This window comes from Aquarana catesbeiana, linkage group LG11 (genome assembly GCF_042186555.1).
Source record: "Aquarana catesbeiana isolate 2022-GZ linkage group LG11, ASM4218655v1, whole genome shotgun sequence".
In the NCBI taxonomy this organism is placed as follows: Eukaryota; Metazoa; Chordata; class Amphibia; order Anura; family Ranidae; genus Aquarana; species Aquarana catesbeiana.
Window position 1 is genome coordinate 28,616,589 of NC_133334.1, and position 11,129 is coordinate 28,627,717.

The 11,129-nt window shown below is 40.8% G+C and overlaps 1 long non-coding RNA gene across 1 annotated transcript in view; it reads right to left on the minus strand.

The window, feature by feature from the left end:
- LOC141111916 (uncharacterized) overlaps window positions 1–10,844 on the minus strand; it is a 46,708-nt gene extending 35,864 nt beyond the window's left edge. Inside the window, exons 1-2 of the long non-coding RNA XR_012236483.1 lie at window positions 10,567–10,844; window positions 3,588–3,662 (exon numbers count right to left, since the gene is read on the minus strand). This is a non-coding gene — a long non-coding RNA (uncharacterized lncRNA). The remainder of the gene's footprint in view (window positions 1–3,587; window positions 3,663–10,566) is intronic.
- Between the last annotated feature and the right edge of the window lie 285 nt (window positions 10,845–11,129).

An 11,129-nucleotide genomic window follows, 5' to 3' on the forward strand; every position in this document is an offset into this window, starting at 1 on the left:
TTGTATGCTAGGGTGCCATTCACATGCGTTGATGTGGGTAATGCATGTTAAAGCATTCATTCTAACTCTCACTAGCACAACACAAAAGTCTGAATGGGCCCTAAGTCAATCAAACCCACTTTGCTTTAAAGGGAGAAAAAAATTATATATGATATGCCCTACACATACCATTGTACCTATTTATATGGAGTCTAAAAAAAAGGTCACATCTATATATTAATATATACCTGTAGCTGTGTATTTATTAAATGAAAATCTACTCAGGAGTAGGACATATCCTATGCAACTGATGTACATAAATTGGGCATATAGTATATGCCCCCTATAAATAAAATAAGGTCTGATAATCAAAACACACCTGAACTATTCTCAGTGAGTGGTGACTTCTCAGAGGATACCACCTGAGTATGTAGTTTACTTACTTCTCACAAGTCAGAAGTTGTTTCATATTAAATACATGCTATATACGGTATACACAAAGACCATAGATAGTATATACTCACTGTGCACACATGGCCTGGTACACCTAACTCACATTGTACAATACACAAGCTAAACTTTAAGACTATACTATCTACGCTATACCCAGGCCTGGGTTTAGAAAGATACTGTGTATACATACAATGTGTAGAGGACAGGGCCTTGTATAAGTTATGCACCATGGGTGCAGTACACAGGATATGAACATGTATTTTTCAGAATGCACACAGATGAGGACCAAGTGTCCATTACTTACACTGGACTGTATAGGAGAAAGGATTACAGCATGTCCTATACCCTATAAATACTGCATACTTACAGGGAAAAAAAAAAAAAAAATATATATATATATATATATATATATATATATATATATATATATATATATATATATAGTAAAACCTTGGTTTGAGAGTAACTTGGTTTGAGAGCGTTTTGCAAGACAAGCAAAATGTTTTAATAACTTTTGCCTTGATATACAAGCGATGTCTTGATATAAGAGTAGCGTCATGTCACAACTAAGTATAAAAAAGAAGAGAGGAGCCTCTAAGTGTAGCAATATGGTTACATTTGATGAAGGTACAACATTCAGCAACTTATTGCTACTTAGAGGTGCCTCTCTTCTCTTTTATACCCTGGATTACAAGCATGCTTCTGGAACGAATTATCCTCGCAAACCAACATATATATATATATATATATATATATATATATATATATATATATATATATATATATGTGTGTGTGTGTGTGTGTGTGTGTGTGTGTGTATACATATATATATATATATATATATATATATACACATATATATAAATATATACACACACTGTACATCAAATGCTGTGAGACTGATTTATGAAACCTGCAATAAGGACGTTTGGGACTCTTGCCCAAAGCAACAAATCAAGTGTCTTCTCTTTCATTGGCAGCAAACTATTTTTTTCTCTTATTTCTCTAAATAATCTGCATGTACTAAGCCGAGGGTAGACATTGTATGGGTAGAACTTATAATAGATTTTACACTCAACTCTTTGGGGTACCCAAGTGATTAGATATGACGCCCATCTAAGTTTTAGTTATGAGATACACAGTGAGTTGTACGCTGTTATGCACATGGCTATGTGCATCAATTGGTTGGTGTATGACCCAATGGCCCTATTTTGTACCTTTACAGTGAAAATTTCCAATAAAAAGAATTAAAAAAAATATATATATGACTTTTATCCTACTGGTTCTGTTGGGGCAAATAATATTTTGAGGTTCTCAACCAACAAGAAAATGACTTTCTGGTTCTCAACATAAAATAGGCTGAGCATCTGAGTAGTCAATATAGTCAGGGTGGACATTGTATAGTAGAACCTACATTGGAGTCTACAATCAACTTTTTGGGTAACCCAAGTGATTAGATATGACTTTTATTTTACTGGTTCTGTTGGGGGTCATAACATTTTGAGGTCCTTGACCAATAGGAAAATTACCCTCTGGGTCCCAACATAAAAGAGATTGGGCATCTGGATATAAAACAGCACTGCACAGAGCATACTTCCCGTGTACATGCTTAATACACTATAGACAGACCAGGCCCTAGTGCCTGCTTCATACATTTAGTGCTGGGGAGAATGGTCTTCTTGACCAGTGGTCCTCAAACTGCAGCCTGGGGCTGGGATGTGGATGTCTGGGGCAATATTCCTCCCACTGACATCAGCGATGGGACACTATTCCTCTCCCTAATACCAAATGTGGTGGTTTACTCCCACTGATGCCAGGAATATTTCCACTCCCACTGGCCACAGTCCAGCCCCTCTAAAGTCTGAAGAACATTAAATTGGCCTTTTATTTAGAAAGCTTTGAGACCCCTGATCTAGACTCAGCCTTTGTGCCCCCCTGATTCCACTATCTCCTGTCTTTCTGAATTAAAAAATGAAAGCTGAGTTTACTGAGCAAAAAGGTATGATATTAAAATAAAGACTTTTTAAAATGCCTCAGGGCCAGTTCACACCACACAAACGCACTCCAGATCCATTCTGGATGCGTTTCTGCATGCGCGTTTTTCATGCTTTTCCGGATGCATTCCAGGTGCTTTTTTTCTTCTTTTTTCCTGTTTTTGTTTCTACTATACTAGGGTCCAGTGCGTTTTTTATGCATTTTACTGCGTTCCACTACAGTCCAGTGCAGGAAAAATGCAGCATGTTCTACTTTTTTTTCTTGTTACTGAAAAGCCCTGGAACTGACTGCACTGGGGTGAACTATGCCATTGGAAACCATATACCCTACTTTCCTCGCATAGAGCAAACCATAGGGGAGATTCTATTAAATCATGGTTGGCAAACTGCAGCATGCTGAGTGTTGCCCACACACAGAAGCTAAGGTTCAACCACCTGCTTTTCTGGATATACAACACATAAGCCTAACTCTGCATTTTTTTTAATTCTGCTGATCTACAGCAAACTTTATTGGTCCTAGATAGGTTAGACAGGCATTCTCTCCCTCGTAAGATGAAACTTTGTCCCCTGACATGTTTTGCCTAATGGGCTTTATCAGACCTGCTTCTCTGTGTGACATGGAGACATCATTAAAGTGAGAGTTCTTTTTTCTTTTTTTTTTATATGGGTACATATCAGTTTAATGATGTTATATATATGTATATATATATAATTTTTTGTAATGATGTCTTATATATAAATAATATGTATAAATATAAATATATAAATATATATATATATATATATATATATATATATATATATATATATATATACAGTGTGTATATATATATATATATATATATATATGTATTTTTTTTCACCTTTAAGACTAGGTTCTCTCACGTATTACTCTTCAGTCAGTCATTTACTGTGTATACATCAGATAGATAGATAGATAGATAGATAGATAGATAGATAGATAGATAGATAGATAGATACTTGTTGTAATTATATATATATATATTGCCTAGTAGGATTCGTCTTTAAGACTAAGGGTTCTCTCATTTATTACTCTTTAGTAATTTGCTGTGAATACATCATATGAAGAACGAGCTTATGTATGCCCTTTCTGGTGTGTGGGGGTATGGGTCATTGTACAGCAAGTTACCACATCCTCACCTTAACATGGCAAAGGCTCAGTCTGCTTTCAAGAAGTCATGTCATGGATAAAGAATACCTGGACATTGAGGCAACCTAAAAAAAAAGAAACAATGAGGGATCAATGACACATACTGTATCTGTGCATATATACAGTAATTTTTCATATACACTATCGGTGCCATTACATATTGAAAAATCACAATATACTGTAACAATAACCTATACAGTGAGCATTTGTCAATGTCATAAACAATGAAAATGACCTTGTATGAGAACGCTCCATATACGGGCCTTACATGGCGGGAAATCACCCTATATATTAAGTATGAATCTATATAGCTTGAACACCCCATTAGGTTTGCCAGTACCTCATTTAATTATTGACATTATACAGGTTGCATGGCTTGTTAGATTGGGTCAGTGCTGGGATTTAATCATCCACAGAACCTGAGTAATTCATGTGCATCAGTAATTCAGGAACTGTTTGGCAAACCAGCTCATTGGTAATAAGAAAGAAGATATGTAGCAGGAAAATACCATCAAAAATAGGAATGACTCTATAGACAGTATAAGAACCCCCCCCCCCCCCAACACCATAATAATTAAATAATTACAAGATGAGATTTACCATACACCATTAGATGGACCCCACACAATTAAACCCCACCAATTGCACATACAGTAAGAATGGCCCTAAATTATGAAAATTCACTATCTGCAATGCTTTTCCAGGGTTGGATGGTACTATAGAAAGGGGCAACAGTAAAAGTTGAGAAAGAGATAGGCAGACAAATAGATAGATAGATAGATAGATAGATAGATAGATAGATAGATAGATAGATAGATAGATAGATAGATAGATAGATAGATAGATAGATAGATAGATAGATAGAGTATATGGGCTAATATATTTTAAGCTAGACATAACACCTTCCTGTCTAGTTATTCTGTACCTACAAGACACAGATTATCCTCAAAATTATGGAACCTTCTATGACATGAACTTCCAATGGGTAATTATTGAAAACAATCAGTATCACTAAAAGACCCTCATTACATAACACACCATACTTATAACAAGTCTTGGTCCTTATTACACTTTCCTCTAGTCTGTGAATTACCAAAAACATGGCCTGACCATGATATTATAATATGATAGGCTTACAGTTATCACAGTTAGAAGACGGTGAAGCCACCAAGGTATTACTTCGGTTCTCATGTGGACTTCATGGACTTATAGTCCTATGATATGCTAAGATTAGTCAGCAAGCCACACATAAGCACCATGGTTCTATGAAGAGTTTAAAAGGGGGAATCCCATACATTCAGCAGCAACCTTTTACTATTCATTGCCACACCAACTGGTCCTGAGATGGCAATATTTTAAATAGGTGGGCACGAAACTGGGAAATATGGGAAAGTGGTCATACTTTTATGTCAGTGTGCTGGATAATCTATCTATCTACAAATATATATATATATATATATACATATTGTATGTGTGTGTCTTAATAGATCTCTAATGTCTAAACACAAAGCAGTGAGCCTCTCCCATAATACGTGGTGCATGGACGTATTTCCCTCACAGCTCGGAATACTTAACTCCAACCTATCTCCATGAAACATAATCTTTCCAGATCCCTTCCCCGGGTCATAACTAATGTTAAACTCTTCAAAAGTAGCAATAACCTTTATTTTTTGTAACATTATTATGTGTTATGTTATGTATATTATGCTACAATCTCCAAGATACTAATTATATGTTTTTACTTTCTCATCAAACCTGCAAAGGGAATCCCCTGAAATTTCAGTTCTCCAGAACTACGAACTAAACCCTCCGGTAATGACTAAGGATTTAGGCTTTGCAGCTTCCCGCCTGGCACTGTGTCAGCCCATAGGGCATCGGGTTCCTAAGCTTAAGACCTTCATGGTTTTATTTCACTAGAATCCAAAGAACAGACTTTTTTTTAATAAGGGCAAGGTTATAGTCTATAGACCCTCAAATTGGTAAACCAGGTTGGATAGTGGACTGTGGAGTAGAGATGGACGCGGTTTATTGGGTTCCTACACTATGGTGGAACAACAAGTCAGTGAACTATAGTCTATAGACAGGTTAGACTGTGGCGTAAAGATGGACGGGGTACATTGGGTTTCTACACTATGGTGGAACTACAAGTCAGTGAACATTTTTTTTTTAAATATGGGCAAGGTTATAGTCTAGACAGAGACCCTAAAATTGGTAAACCAGTTAGGATAGTGGACTGTGGGGTAGAGATGGAAGCGGTTCATTGGGTTTCATTGGGTGAACTAGTCTGCAGACCCTCAATTTGGTAAACCAGGTAGGATAGTGGACTATGGAATGGAGATGGACGCTGTTCATTGGGTTTCTACACTATGGTTGAACTACAAGTCAGAGGACTTTTTTAAATAGGGGCAAGTTTAAAGTCTAAAGACCCTCAACTTGGTAAACCAGGTAGGATAGACTGTGGAGTAGAGATGTTCGCTGTTCATTGGGTTTCTGCACTGTGGTGGATCTACAAGTCAGTGGACTTTTGGTTTCCCTAAAGCTATTGTAGAAGCAGGGGGTCCTCTATTGGCGGATAGTCAACTGGTGTAACCTACAGGGTTTGTAGGTCGTCAACAGCTAAGCTGTAAGTCTAGAGTACTCCGCAAGTTCTAAGGGTTGCTCTGCCACTATGGCTTTAAACCAAAAAAAACAAAAAAAAAGGCTGGATTTGGGGAAGGTCCCCCTATTATTAGAGAATACTATAGCAGGTTGAGGACACGGAGGGAAGTCGGAAATCCTACAGATCGTCTAAGCCTTTTTGAAAGTCATTAACTGCTAAGCTACGTGGTTGTAGAAAAAAAGTAGAGACGTGCTTTAGCTTTCGCTTAGTTTTTTACTGCGTTGGCTTGTGTAGTTTTTATTCTGCTTTATGATCTTACTTTCTCCTGAAAGCCCCTTTTGTCTTTGGAGAACCGTTAACTCTTTCTCAATGAGCATTTGCAGAAGCATGGTGTCTGATATTGCGAACTGGATTCCAACAGGACCGCAGCTTGGTCCATGGGGCTACTAAGTCCCACCATGCAGGAGCTTTGTGATATGGCCATCGCCACCCCAAATCCACCTAACCTGAAACTTTTTCATTGAGAAAAATGATACGGGTGCATGAAATTATTTCTCCTTCATGCTTATAACATACTTTTTTTTTCAAGGGTGGTGACTTTAATATTGGCGTAGACCCCAAATTCCATTTAAGCCAAATATTTGGAAGGGTTATAATTGGGAAGGGAAGCATTTACTCATATATGTCAATGAAAACGTGGAAAATAGTCTACGGGGGTGTCATAACATGTATCTAGACGTATAAACGGTACCCTAAAGATTCCCTTCCAGGACTTATCAGCCCTTTAAATGGTCCTTGTGTTGGTCGGGTCCGTCTATTGGTTCCCCCAATAAATCGATTTATCTGACGTGAGTATATAGCTCACGCTGAAGGGATTCCCGGGGCCCCTGACTTCATTCATGTCTATTGAAGTCATTTCTGTCTCTGTCCTTGTAGCTGGGGGGGGGGGGGTGTTCCCCAGTCTACCTGTGTCCAGTCTTTCATCCCCAGGTCCCCCCACTGGTGATTTTGCCCCCTTTGCTTTGCACCGGCAGAAAAGTGCAACAGAAAAGCCAGCCGGTTTGCTCTCCTTCCAACTGCAATTTCTCCGTGCTTGCTGTATGAATGAAGATCGAAGCTCGGAGCGGATCCGTACAGCAAAGCTCGGAGGAGAGACAGCAAAGCAGCAACTTTCTATTGAACTTTGCAGGGGGCGCGGCACACATTTGGGGGAGAGGGGTGGGGGGCCCTATACCCCTCCTACAGCTAGTCAATGGGGAACCCCCGAAAAAAAAAAAAAAGTTGTAAAAAGTCGTGTAAAGTTTAGTCAAGGGTGCTGGAAAGGGGGGATGCTTTTAGGATAATCTTTTGCTTGTTTAGGCACACACGGATGTACACCCAGTGAGTGTAACTTTAAGGGTGTCCTGGGGTGTTGTATGCTGACGTTTATGTTCTCTGCAGACTTTTTTTTTTGCTTTAACACGATTGAGAAAAAAAGTACAGGTTATAACATCCAGAGTGTGTTGAGGGTGAAGCGCACACTTATAATGTTGTGGTGAGTGAGGGTTGGCAGGTTGAAGGGAGGTAAAGATGAAGGGGTCCCCTCACCCCCACCAAAAAAAACTGTGATGAAGAAGAACGGGGAGTGAGCACTAAAAAATAAAGTGATGAAGAAGAGGAGTGAGCGCTGGGGTTGGTAAAAAAAGGGATGTGAGCACTCTGGTGAGTGAGCATTCTTGTCAGTACGCTGGTGAGTGAGCATTCTTGTCAGTACGCTGGTGAGTGAGCATTCTGGTGAGTGAGCACTCTGGTGAGTGAGTACTCTGGTGAGTGAGCATTCTGGTGAGTGCGTACTCTGGTGAGTGAGCACTCCAGTGAGGAAGAGGAGTGAGTACTTTGGTAAGGAAGGGGAGTGAGCACTCAGAAAACCTGGTGATGGTAGGAGAGTGAACCTTCAGAAAATCTGGTGAAAGGAAGGGGAGTGAGCCCTCAGAGAGGCTGGTGAAGGTACACTTCTCTGGTCTAGGAGGTCAATGTGTTCTCTTCGCTGCCGACGGCGAGTGTGCCCTCCGCAAATGCTTTTTGGGGTAAGGGCTTCCCGGCTAGGTATTCACATACAGCAAGCCCAGACCGCAAAAAGATTCGAGAAGGACCAGATCCAGCTCCGATCTCCAGCAGCTCCATGGTGGGGGCTCCAGAAAAAAAAATCTGACTCTTCCCTTAGAAACCCAACCTTGCGCCTCTCTCCAGTTGGGTGCTCCCCTGGCTGGCCAAGCCCGGCCACTTCAGCACCACCGACGGCGGACAGCTCCCTGCTATCTCCCTCCATTGTACAGAGCGGAGAGGGAGAGACAGAGCGAGCCGAGCGGAGGAGCTGCGTAAAGAGGAAACTCTCCCCCTGAGCACTAAATAAATACAAAGCAGCCGGGCTGCCCATTGGTCGCCACTAAAATCGTCACCCACCAATCAGGAACCGCCTCACATCTCATTTTCTTTTCGAAAGGGGTATAGAGAGAAACATTTCCATTTTCCAATTATTCAACAAATCCTCCACAACACAAGCTGGAGGGAGGGGGGCCCCCATCATTGTGGGGGGGGGGGGATGAATTGAAGGAGGGGGGAGACGACCCCTTTATAGACAGGGGTGTTCAGTTCTATTTCTGCCTGTCTTGTCTATAAATAGATCTACTGGTCATAGTTTAGGTGTCAAGTGTCTTTTTTTTTTTGCTTTTGAAAGACGACCATTGTCACGATTTGAAGTGATTGCAATGTCCTCACTTGAAGCCCTTCTCTTATTCAATGGAGTTACCTTGCCAAGTTCTACACGTGAGTACGTCAGCTACATGGAATCCCCCGGTGTAAGGAGCGATTAGTGCCGTAAAACCCACCACCAGCCCCTCCTTCCATCCCCCTATACACACTTTAACTCCTTCCCAGGATGGATGCTGCACAGTTTAATGCAGAGAGCATCGTGCCTGCTTTGGGTGGGTATGTATATCTATAGCTGTCTGTCTATCCCTGTGCCTTCCACAATGACGGTTACTCATCCCATAATTATAAGCAAGAAAGCAATTTCATTTTAGGGGTCATATACCCCTCAACGCCAATACAGGATGGTGCAATTTTTTTTAAAAATAAACTTGTCTCTTTAAGTTTTCTGTGTTTATGCATTGTAAGTTGGCTGTCGGTCAGTCCATTCATCTAACCCAACTCTGTTCCTTCTGAAGATATTTCCACCCATCCAAACCAACAACTGCCCCATCTGATGTTATATCTACCCATCCAACCCTATACCGCCCCTTCTGAAGTTATATCTAGCCATCTAAACCTACAACTATTATCTACCCATCCAACCCTACACTGCCCCTTCTGAAGATATGTCTACCCACCCGACTCTACATTGTCCCTTATGAAGTTACATCTACTCATCTAAACCTGCATTTAATGTCTACTCATCCAACCCTACTGCCCCTTCTGATGTTATGTCTACCCATCCAAACCCTACACTGCCCCCTCTTATGTTCTGTCTATTTATCTAACCTTACATCTGATGTCCACCCATTTGACCACACACTAATGCTTCTAACATGTCTAACCATCTAACCTTACACTACCCCTCCTGATGCTATATCTATCCATTTAACTCTATACTGCCCCTCCTGAAGTCATGTCCACACATCAAACTCTACCCTGCCCCTTCTGAAATGATGTCTACCCATCATCAGGTTTTGGGTGTGTATATACATCTTAAATTGACTGTCAGTCCATTTATCTAACCCTAAGCTGCTCTATCTGAAGTTGATCGAAATGTCTACTAATGTAACCCTACATTACGCCTTTTGCGGATATGTCTACCTATGTAACACTACATTGTCCCTTTTGAAGTTATGTCTATCCATTTAAACTACACTGTCCTCTCTGTGGTTATGTCTACCCATGTAACCATACGCTGTCCCTTCTGAGGTTTTGCTACTCATGCAACCTTACACTACCCCTTCTGAGGTTATGTCTCCCAATTTAACCCTACACTATCCCTTCTGAGGTTATGTACCCATTTATACCTATACTGTCCTTTCAGAGGTTATGTACCCATCTAACCCTACGCTGTCGCTTCAGAGGTTATGAGTACCCATGCAACCCTACACTGCTCCTTTTGAAGTTGTGTCTACCCATATAACCCTTCACTGTTCCTTCTGAAGTTATGTCTACTCATGTAACCTTTAACTCCCCCATCCGAGCTTATGTCCATCCTATTCCACCATTCTAAACATTTTAAGGTTAATATTTAAGACAGCACACCAAATTTCCATCTAGTCATCCTGAAAGCTGTCTAAGTCTACCATAATGGTCCAACTTCACAAGACTCAAAGACAAGTTAAGCTCCTACTTACTTCTTGGGTCGCATGTATCTCCTCACACCTGGACGTGTTCCTCTTCTTGGACGCCATGAAACAAAAATATTGTAAAAAAAAAATCCACATCTGCCCCCTTGTTCCAGGTATGTATATAAGTTACTGTACTGAGTGGGAGGGTCACGATCTTCTACCATCCCGAACCCCCTCCTCTACCTTCTTCAACTTGTTGACGGTGATGGAGCAAAGTGATGGGATGTCGTTGGCAGGAACCCCTTTGGATCTCTTCTTATTTGGGTGCCCATGGATCTCCTTTCCTTTGAGTTTTTCTATTATATCCCGGTCCGGATTCCCCCCCTCCCTGGATCACATCTTATTGGGTCTTGTGTGGTACCTTGATCCAGGACCCCCCCCTCCCCAATCCCACCCAACACTTGCTGCTTCTCATTGGGTATCTAGCAAGTCACGATTCCAGCTCACTCTGGGTGAACTGTGACTGGAGCAGTGACGCAGGCGCCTCTCATTACTCACTTATACAGTCACGACTTGGAAATCCGTGCTGTTACCACCGAAATTACTGCTGCCACCGTTCAATTATTTAA